The following is an 11,371-nucleotide window of genomic DNA, read 5'->3' as shown; positions in this document are numbered from 1 at the left end:
TGTTGAATGATTTTTTTTTCTGCTTGACCAAAACTGATGTTTATGCTCTGTAGTAGATTTTTTTTAATTGCATTATTGTATTCTTCCACTCCACAATATTTTTTGGTTCCCTTTTATAGTTTATTTTTGTTGATATTCTCATTCTGTTCAAGCACATTTTTCCTGATTTTGTTTTGTTGCCTGTTTGTGTTCTTTTGTAGTGTATGCAGCTTATTTACAATGATTATTTTGAATACTTCATCAGGTAATTCGTAGATCTCCATTTCTTTACAGTCAGATTTTGAAGATTTATTTTGTTCTTGTGTCTTGTTATTTTTGTTGTTGTTGTTGTGATTTGTGCATCTGAGAAAACAACAACTTTTTCCAATCTTCATGACCTTTCTTTGTATAGTGAAGACCTTCTCTCAAACCTTGTATGGGAATGCATTTTCCTGGGCTTAGGTGTGTAATTTCTCAATTATAGAGGTCAGCTGGTTTCTTTTTCAAGAGCTTGTAATTTCTTGCTCCCTCTAGTATCAGTCTACTTGTGGAACATACTTAGGCACTGCAATAAACCACTGAGTTCTCTTTTATTTTCAGCAGCCCCCAGAAATCCAAACAATCCTGAGTCTGCCAGTGTTCTAAGTCAGGAAAGAAATAGCAGTCCTTTAGGCAGCCCCTTGAAAATCCAGACTATTTGACATATATTTCACTCTTTTTTTTTCCTGTCCCAAGGAGGAAGGTATGAACTGGACACTTTCTCATGATTGTGCTGAGTAGTACTAGTTTCTGTCTACAGTATTACAAGTTTTCTGGAACTGCAACAAGTAATTGAGTTCTCTTTTGTTTTTGGTTGCTCCCAGGCATCCAAAGTATGCTGGTTCTGACAAAAATACTAATTCAAAGGGACACATGCTCCCCCATGTTCATAGCAACATTATCAACAATAGCCACATTATGGAAAGAGCCCAAATGTCCATTGACTGATGAATGGATAATCATGTGAGAGAGACAGATATATAATGGAATATTACTCAGCCATCAAAAAGAATGAAATCTTGCATTTGCAATGATGTGGATGGAGCTAGAGTGTATTATGCTAAAAAAAACAAGTGAGTCAGAGAAAGACAAATACCATATAATTTAACTCACATGTGGAATTTAAGAAACAAAACAGATGAACATAGAGGAAGAGGGAATTAAAAAAAGAGAGAGAAGGAGGCAAACCATAAGAAACTCTTAACTGTAGAGAACCAGCTGAGGGAAGATGGGTGGGGAATGGGCTAAATGGGTGATGGATATTAAGGAGGGCACTTGTTGTGGTGAGCACTGGGTATTATATGTACATGATGAATCACTATATTCTACTCCTGAAACCAATATTGCACTAAATGTTAACTAACTAGAATTTAAATAAAAATTTGAAACTAAAAAGTAAAAATTAAAATAAAAAATAAAAGAAATAAAATATTTTTTACTTATTGCAATGCAGCTGTTCTTGGCGTTGGGCTTCCATGGGGTATTATGACTTCTTAAGTAGTTTCTGGAGTTCTAGAAGTTTTTTGGACCATATATTGTTAAATCAGTGTATCTAGAAGTGAATAAGGTCTGGGACTTCCTATTTTTCCCTCTTGCTGATATCCTCAATATTTATTCATGGTTGTTAAAAAATCCTTTAATAATAAGAATAGAGTGCAATGTCCTCAGTTTGATAAAGGTCATCTATGAGTCTCCTAAAACTAATATTATTCTTAATAATGAAAGGTTGGATGTTTTTCCCAATGTTGGGAACATAGAAAGGATATTTGGTCTCATCACTATTCAAATGAAATTCTGGTCAGTGCAATAAGGCAAGAAAAGAAAAGGAAAGTCACACAAATTAGAAAGCAGGAAATTATAATGTCCCTATTTGCAGATGTTATGATTCTCTATGTAGAAACTACCAAGGAATGTGGCAAATGGTATTTACACATGTGATGAGCATAGCATAACATATAGACTTGTTAACTCACTGTGTTATAAACCTGAAACTAATGTAACATTGTGTGTCAACTAAGTTTTAATTAAAAAAAAGAAAGAAGGGACTCCTGGGTGGCTCAGTTGGTTAAGCATCTGCCTTCAGCTCAGGTCATGATCCCAGGGCCCTGGGATTGAGTCCCACGTTGTGCTCCTTGCTCAGTGGGGAGCCTGCTTCTCCCTCTGCCTGCCACTCCCCCTTCTTGTGTGTGCTCTCTCTCTCTCTCTGTGACAAATAAATAAATAAAATCTTTAAAAAAGAAAGAAAGAAAAAGAAAGAAAGAAAGAAAGAAAGAAAGAAAAGAAACTACCAAGGAATCTACCAAAAAAGTCCTACTACTAAGAGTGTTCAGTGTTCTTTCTACAGGAAAGAAGATACATATACAAAAATCAATTGTAGCACCCAGCCACCCCATCCCTCCCACCCCCACCACTTCAGTAACACTCAGTTTGTTTCCTGAGATTAAAAAAAAAATCAATTGTAGTTTCATCAGCTAGTAATAAAAAAATAAATTGAAAATTCAATTACAGTTGCTGAATAAAAGAAAATACTTAGATGTAAATCTCAGAGACTTTTACAGGACTCGTATGCTAAACACTATACAGTCTTGATGAGAGAAATCAAAGACAATCTAGGTAAATGGAGAGGCATACCATGTTTATTGATGTACAGATGTTAATTCTTCCCAAATTGATACACAAGTTTAGTGCACCTCCTACAAAAAGCCCAACAAGATTTTTTGTTTATATTGAACAAGATTATTTTAAAGTATAGATGTATCTATATAATATATATAAAGCATATATATTTAGTATATAAAGTATATATATATAGAGAGAAAGAAAGTCAAATTGAAAAATAATGAAAACAAAAAAAAACCAATCTTCTCAATTTCAAGATTAATTATATATCCATTGTAATAAAGGCAGTGTGGTATTGCAGAGAACAGACACATAGATCAATGTAACAGAACAGAGAACTCAGAAATAGAAAAAAACACAAAACAGAAACACCTTACAATTGTACTTACACAAAAATGAACTGAAAGTGGTTCATGTTATAAAAAAAAAAAAAAGGAAAGCTCTAGAATAGTTTTTTAAATTATGGGCAAAATCTTCAGGACCTAGAGCTAAGCAATATAGACTTGACACCAAAATAACAATCCTTAAAAAAACTGATAAATATGTCTATAAAAATAAAAAGTTTGCTTTGCAAAAGTATATAGGACAGCTATATCTGGGAAAAAATATTTACAAAACACATACCTGAGAACAGGACTAGCCTGTGTGTGTGTGTGTGTGTGTGTGTGTGTGTGTGTGTACTCAACAAACAAAAAATCCCAACATTTTAGAAAATAGGCAAAAAATATATTTCACTGAAAAGGATATGCAGTTGAAAAATAGATATATGAAAGAATATTTAATATGGTTAGTAATTAGTTACATGAAAATTAAAATCGGGGTGCCTGGGTGGCTCAGTCCTTAAGCATCTGCCTTCAGCTCAGGTCATGGTCCTGGTGTCCTGGGATCGAGCCCGGAATCGGGCTCCCTGCTCAGCAGGAAGCCTGCTTCTCCCTCTCCCACTCCCCCTGCTTGTGTTCTCTCTCTTGCTGTGTCTCTTTCTGTCAAATAAATAAATAAAATCTTTTAAAAATAAAATCATAATGGGATATCACTATACAACTACAATGACTAAAATAAAAAATAGTCACAATATCAAATGCTAGTAAGGTTATAGAGAAACTGGATAACTCATAGACTGCTATACATTGCTCGTGGGAATTAAAAATGGTACAGCCACTCTAGAAAATAACTTGACAGGTTCATAAAAATTTAAATACCCAATCCATAAAACTTATCAATGGCATTCTTGAACATTTATCCCAGAAAAATGAATACTTATGTTCTCACAAAACCTGTAAGCAATCACGACAAGAGCCAAATGGCAAAGTTGAAACTCCAAAAGTCTGTCCTTAATAAAAGCAATGAAAAACCATAAGAATCCATTTTCTCAGAACTCTCATTACTAATCAGAGGTTTACAGAAGTTGGAGAAACACTTAAGAAAAAAACAGCTGAATCTCAGTAAGTGAGCTTTGTGGTACTTTTTTTAATTTAAATTCAATCAGCCAACTTATAGTACATCACTAGTTTCAGAGGTAGTATTCAATAATTTATCAGTTTTGTACAACACCCAGTGCTCATCACATCACGTGCCCTCCTTAATGCCCATCACCCAGTTACCCCATCCTGTCACCTGCATCCCCTCCAGCAACCCTCAGTTTGTTTCCGATAGTTAAGAGTCTCTCATGGTTTGTCTCCCTCTGATGACTTCCCATTCTGTTTTCCCTCCCTTCCCTTATGGTCCTTTGCCCTGTTCCTTATGTTCCACATATGAGTGAAACTGTATGATAATTGTCTTTCTCTGATTGACTTATTTTGCTCAGTAAAATACCCTCCAGTTCCTTTTTAATGGTGGTAAATTTCTCCCAACGTAAAACTAACTATTTTAGTAATTTTAAAGTGTACAACTGAGTGGCTGTAGTACATTAGCAATATTGTACAACTATTACCACTATATAATTCCAGAGCATTTCTATTACCCCAAGAGGAAACCCTGAATCCATTAATCAGCTACTCCTATTCCTTCCTCCATACCTTTCCCCCAAGCTTTGACAACTACTAATTTGCTTTTTGTTCTACAAATTTGCCCATTCTGAGTATTTCATAAAAATAGGATGATACAATTCATGGCTATTTGACTTCTTTGCACAACATTTTCCAAAATTTATCCATGCTGTAGCATGTATCAGTACTTCATTCCTTTTTAAGTTTGAATAATTTTCCATTGTATGTATACCACATTTTATTTATCCATTTAACAGTTAGGTTGTTAATACATTTTGGCTCTTGTGAATAGCATTGCTATGAACATTTATGTACACATTTTTTGAGAACATCTATTTTCAATTCTCTATACCTGGCAGAGGAGTTGATCCATCATATCATAATTCTGTATTTTGCTTTTTGAAGAACTGCCAAACTGTTTTCCACAATAACTATACTATTTTACATTCCCGCTCACAAAGTTTGAGGGTCCTATTTTATCCAAATCTTCACTGACACTAGTTATTTTCTGGTACTGGTCCATGCAGTAATGCACGTGTATCTTGAAAACATGCTAAAGGGAAAAAGCTAGAAAAAAAAGACATATCTTGTATGATTCCAATTATAGGAAATGTGTAGAAAAAGTAAGTCCATAGAAATATACAGCAAATTAGCTGTTGCCAGGGGCTCAGGGATGGGGTAATAATAAGTAACTATTTAATGGTTGGGGGGGGTTCTTTTTGAGGTAATAGAAATGTTCTGCAATTATATAGTGGTAATGTTTGTACTGCATTATGAATGTACTAAAAGCCACTCAATTGTATGTTTTTAAATGATGAAAGGGTTAACTGTATATTGTGTGAAATTAACCTCAACTTTAAAAGCACCCAATGAAGTTAAACAGTCGTGCTAAAAATGTTCTCTACATATATATTATTGTATTTTTCTTATAAATTATAAGAATCTACATGTCTAAGAATAGGAAAGTGGTTAAATTAATTATGTAAAGAAATTTTATTCAATCAGAATAACACTCAATCATCCTTGTTAGAATGGTCTAATTATATAATGTCATTGAAAATGCCAAATTTATGTTTTAATATGGTATAATCAAGACTTTTGCCAAAAATACATATAGCTATCATGAGTATATATGTATATACTCACACATATTAGCTAGATATGTATACATACAAATCAAAGAAAGTATCATAAGTTAACTTTATATTATGCAATTTAAGAATGCTATTTATCTCCTTCCAAACATTTGTTTTTCAAAGTCAATCAAAATACACAAGCATATTTTTTAAAAATCAACTTTCCTAAATATGATTTATAGACAATAAACTGTACTCATTTAAAGTGTGCAATTTTATGAGTTTTGATATATGTATACACTCATGAAACCACCACCACAAGCAAAATACAAAACATTTCCATCACCTCAGAGATTTTTGTATAAAAAATGAACTTGCAATTCATGCCTCCTTTCACCCGGGGCCCACACAATCACTGATTTGCTCTCTGTCACTATAGATTAGGTTAAATTTTCTATTGGAACAGTTTTGAGATTCATTTGTGTTATATATATTAGTAGTTCAGTCCTTTTTATTGCTGAATAGTATTCCATTATATGAATGTGCCATATTTTGTTTATCAATTCACCTGATAATGAGCATTTAGATTGTTTCCAATTTTGCTATTTAATTAAAGGAACATAAAACTAGAATCAGTTATTGCTTTTCAATTGTTGCCACTCTCACCATCATCATTATTATGTCAAAATGTATGCAGCTAATTATTCCTAACATAATATGTATGCATAACAAGCCTGAACTTTTGATGACTTTCTAGAATGCCATACTATTCATTATCTATGTTAGTAGAAAGTAAACTTCTTTAAAACTAGGACACCTATTATCTGATTCTTTTTTCGTAGTTCTTAGCCTGACCTGGGACATACTCAATATTCAATGATGTTATTTAATTAAACATACAAAAATATAAAGAAATAGAAGAAGAAGTGGATGGATGTGTGAATGACTGAAACATTCTGTACTTAAGTGTTTTCAACTTGTCTTCTACAAGGCTGTACATAGAAAGAGACAACTCTGCAACAAATATTAAAATCCCTAATATTCATTTTTAAAAGTTTGTGTTTATTTTCATCTCCCCCATATATACATTTTCACACAAACACACAACATATGAAATTATTCACTCATTTATGTAATATTATATAGTTAGTAAGCATGGAAAGTTTCCTCTAGTTTTGATCCTCTCCCAGGGGTAGGCTTGACTCTCACACCTTCACCTGTTGTCTCTAATGTTCTGAAATATTCTCTTGAGATATATACAATTTTCTCCCCTTGAGAAAAATGCAATGTTCTTTAAATGTTCAGCTCAATAGTACAGATATCAAAGGATTTAGAGGTTAGGGCTGTACATGTACATATATTGTAGAATAGTGATGTTTTGTGACCAGCATCCTGAACACCTGGAAGAGAGTACATTCAGCTTATTGCTTTGCTCTCAGAAACCAAGGTATTAAAGGACGTACAAAAATGGGAGTAGAGAGGTGCCTGGGTGACTCAGTTGAGGTATGACTCTTGATTTCAGCTCAGGGCATGATCTTGGGTCATGAGATTGCCCCTTCCCTTGGGCTCTGCACTCACCATGGAGTCTGTTTGAGATTCTCTGTTTCCTTCTCCTTCTTCCCCTCTCCCTGCTCACACACACACTCTCTCTAAATAAATAAATAAAATCTTTTTAAAAAGTGGGAGCAGAGACAGTTTTTTTTTATTTTACAGGCAGTAAATAAAGAGGAGAATATCTTTAGATACATAACAATTGATTATTATATTCCCAGAAACACAGGTTTGATTCCATTCACCCATTTGAAGGCAGAACTGTTGTGAAGGATTGCGTTTTCTTGGACAAAGCTTTATTTCCCCAGTTTCCAGATTGCAACTCAGTGTAACTTACCATCATGATTATGAATATCTGTGTTATCTTCCTAACCAAATAGGAATCACTGGTCCTGTTCAGGTATGAGTCAGCCCCATCACAAGATGAAATGGCAGACAGCTAGAGAATAGTTCTCAGTCTTGGTCAGAACACTCTTGCTTTTCACCTGCCCTCCCCTTGTACTCAGAATGAGAACCTAATTTCCTTGCTTCATCCCTGCAGAGATTTATTTGTGACTGTATTTCTTCCATTCCAAGTAGCAAAACCTATTAGGAGTAACCCACCATTATATTGAGAGAAAAACTTGTTTTTAAAATTGAGGACAGTCTAGTGAGGAAATGAATTTATTAACTATGGGTTTTGGGAATGAAAATAGACAACAGATGACATAAAAGTATACTTTATAAGTGGTGATATTCTGGTGTTAATGTTACTACCTCAGTATAACCTGCCCATGCATAGCATAATATGAGTCCATTTTCCTTGTAGAAAAATTAAATTATAAGGTATGAAAATAATTTTAAATTTATTCTGGAGAAGTAATTTAAATGGCGGTTAATACAATATTACTTGATATAAACTTGGTGGATCTTTTATTTTCTTTAAATTTTTTTATTATTATGTTAATCACCATATATTACATCATTAGTTTTTGATGTAGTGTTCCATGATTCATTGTTTGTGCATAACACCCAGTGCTCCACGCAGAAAGTGCCCTCTTTAATACCCATCACCAGGCTAACCAATCCCCCCACCGCCCTCCCCTCTAGAACCCTCAGTTTGTTTTTCAGAGTCCATCGTCTCTCATGGTTCATCACCCCCTCCGATTTCCCCCCCTTCATTCTTCCCCTCCTGCTATCTTCTTCATCTTTTTTTTCCTTAACATATATTGCATTATTTGTTTCAGAGGTACAGATCTGTGATTCAACAGTCTTGCACAATTCACAGTGCTCACCATAGCACATACCCTCCCCAATGTCTATCACCCAGCCACCCCATCCCTCCCACACCACCCCCACTCCAGCAACCCTCAGTTTGTTTCCTGAGATTAAGAATTCCTCATATCAGTGAGGTCATATGATGCATGTCTTTCTCTGATTGACTTATTTCACTCAGCATAACACCCTCCAGTTCCATCCACCCTCTAGTTCCATGTTGCAAATGGCAACATATCATTCCTTTTGATGGCTGCATAATATTCCCTTGTATATATATATACCACTTCTTCTTTATCCATTCATCTGTCGATGGACATCTTGGCTCTTTCCACAGTTTGACTATTGTGGACATTGCTGCTATAAACTTCGGGGTGCACGTACCCCTTCCAATCCTTATATTTGTACCTTTGGGGTAAATACCCAGTAGTACAATTGCTGGATAGTATGGTAGCTCTATTTTCAACTGTTTGAGGAACCTCCATACTGTTTTCCAGAGTGGTTGCACCAGCTTGCATTCCCACCAACAGTGTAGGAGGGTTTCCCTTTCGCCGCATCCCCGCCAACATCTGTCGTTTCCTGACTTGTTAATTTTAGCCATTCTGACCGGTGTGAGGTGGTATCTCATGGAGGTTTTCATTTGGATTTCCCTGATGCCGAGCAATGTTGAGCACTTTTTCCTGTGTCCGTTGGCCATTTGGATGTCTTCTTAGGAAAAATGTCTGTTTATGTCTTCTGCCCATTTCTTGATTGGATCATTTCTTCTTTGGTGTTGAGTTTGATAAGTTCTTTATAGAGTTTAGATACTAACCCTTTATCTGATATGTCATTTGCAAATATCTTCTCCCATTCTGTCGGTTGTTTTTGGTTTTGTGGACTGTTTCTTTTGCTGTGCAAAAGCTTTTTATCTGGATGATATCTCAATAGTTCATTTTTGCCCTTGCTTCCCTTGCCTTTGGCGATGATTCTAGGAAGAAGTTCTGTGGCTGAGGTCGAAGAGGTTGCTGCCTGTGTTCTCCTTTAGGATTTTGATGGACTCCTGTCTCACGTTTAGGTCTTTCAACCATTTGGAGTCTATTTTTGTGTGTGGTGTAAGGAAATGGTCCAGTTTCATTCTTCTGCATGTGGCTGTCCAATTTCCCAACACCATTTGTGGAAGAGACTGTCTTTTTCCATTGGACATTCTTTCCTGCTTTGTCAAAGATGAGTTGACCATAGAGTTGAGGGTCCATTTCTGGGCTCTCTCTTCTGTTCCACTGATCTATGTGTCTGTTTTTGTGCCAGTACCATACTGTCTTGATGATGACAGCTTTGTAATATGGCTGGAAGTCTGGAATTGTGATGCCGCCAGCTTTGCTTTTCTTTTTCAACATTCCTCTGGCTATTAGGGGTCTTTCCTGGTTCCATAGAAATTTTAGGATTACTTGTTCCATCTCTTTGAAAAAAGTGGATGGTATTTTGATGGGGATTGCATTGAATGTGTAGATTGCTCTAGGTAGCATTCACATCTTCACAATATTTGTTCTTCCAATCCATGAGCATGGAACGTTTTTCCATTTCTTTGTGTATTCCTCAATTTCTTTCATGAGTACTTTATAGTTTTCTGAGTACAGATCCTTTGCCTCTTTGGTTCGATTTATTCCTAGGTGTCTTATGGTTTTGGGTGCAATTGTAAATGGGATTGATTCCTTATTTTCTCTTTCTTCTGTCTTGCTGTCGGTGTATAGGAATGCCATTGATTTCTGTGCATGATTTTATATCCTGCCACTTTACTGAATTCCTGTGTGAGTTCTAGCAGTTTTGGGGTGGAGTCTTTTCGGTTTTCCACATAAAGTATCATATCATCTGCAAAGAGTGAGAGTTTGACTTCTTCTTTGCCAATTTGGATGCCTTTTCTTTCTTTCTGTTGTCTGATTGCTGTGGCTAGGACTTCTAATACTATGTTGAATAGCAGTGGGGATAGTGGACATCCCTGCCGTGTTCCTGTTCTTAGGAGGAAAGCTCTCAGTTTTTCCCCATTGAGAATGATAGTCGCTGTAGGTTTTTCATAGATGACTTTTATGATATTGAGGTATGCACCCTCTATCCCTATACTCTGAAGAATTTTGATCAAGAAAGGATGCTGTACTTTGTCAAATTCTTTTTCTGCATCTATTGAGAAGATCATATGATTCTTCCTCTTTCTTTTGTTAATGTATTGAATCACGTTGATTGATTTGCGGATGTTGAACGAACCCTGCAGCCCAGGGATAAATCCCACTGGTCGTGGTAAATAATCTTTTTAATGTACAGTTGGATCCTAGTGGCCAGTATTTTGGTGAGAATTTTTGCATCCATGTTCATCAAGGATATTGGTCTGTAATTCTCCTTTTTGATGGGGTCTTTGTCTGATTTGGGGATCAAGGTAATGGTGGCCTCATAAAACAAGTTTGGAAGTTTTCCTTCCATTTCTATTTTTTGAAACAGTTTCAGGAGAATAGGTATTAATTCTTCTTGAAATGTTTGGTAGACTTCCCGTGGGAAGCGATCTGTCCCTGGGCTTTTCTTTGTTGGGAGATTTTTGATGACTGCTTCAATTTCTTTAGTGGTTATAGATCTGTTCAGGTTTTCTGTTTCTTCCTGGTTCAGTTTTGGTAGTTGGTACATCTCTAGGAATGCATCCATTTCTTCCAGATTGTCTAATTTGCTGGCATAGAGTTGCTCATTATATGTTCTTATAATTATTTCTATTTCTTTGGTGTTGGTTCTGATCTCTCCTCTTTCATTCATGAGTTTATTTATTTGGGTCCTTTCTCTTTTCTTTTTGATAAGTCTGGCCAGGAGTTTATCAATCTTGTTAATTCTTTCAAAGAACCAGCTCCTAGTTTC

The sequence above is a fragment of the Callorhinus ursinus genome, unplaced genomic scaffold, assembly GCF_003265705.2.
Source record: "Callorhinus ursinus isolate GAN/ISIS: 27379988/994484 unplaced genomic scaffold, GSC_fseal_2.0 scaffold49, whole genome shotgun sequence".
In the NCBI taxonomy this organism is placed as follows: domain Eukaryota; kingdom Metazoa; phylum Chordata; class Mammalia; order Carnivora; family Otariidae; genus Callorhinus; species Callorhinus ursinus.
This window is presented reverse-complemented; position numbering follows the sequence as displayed.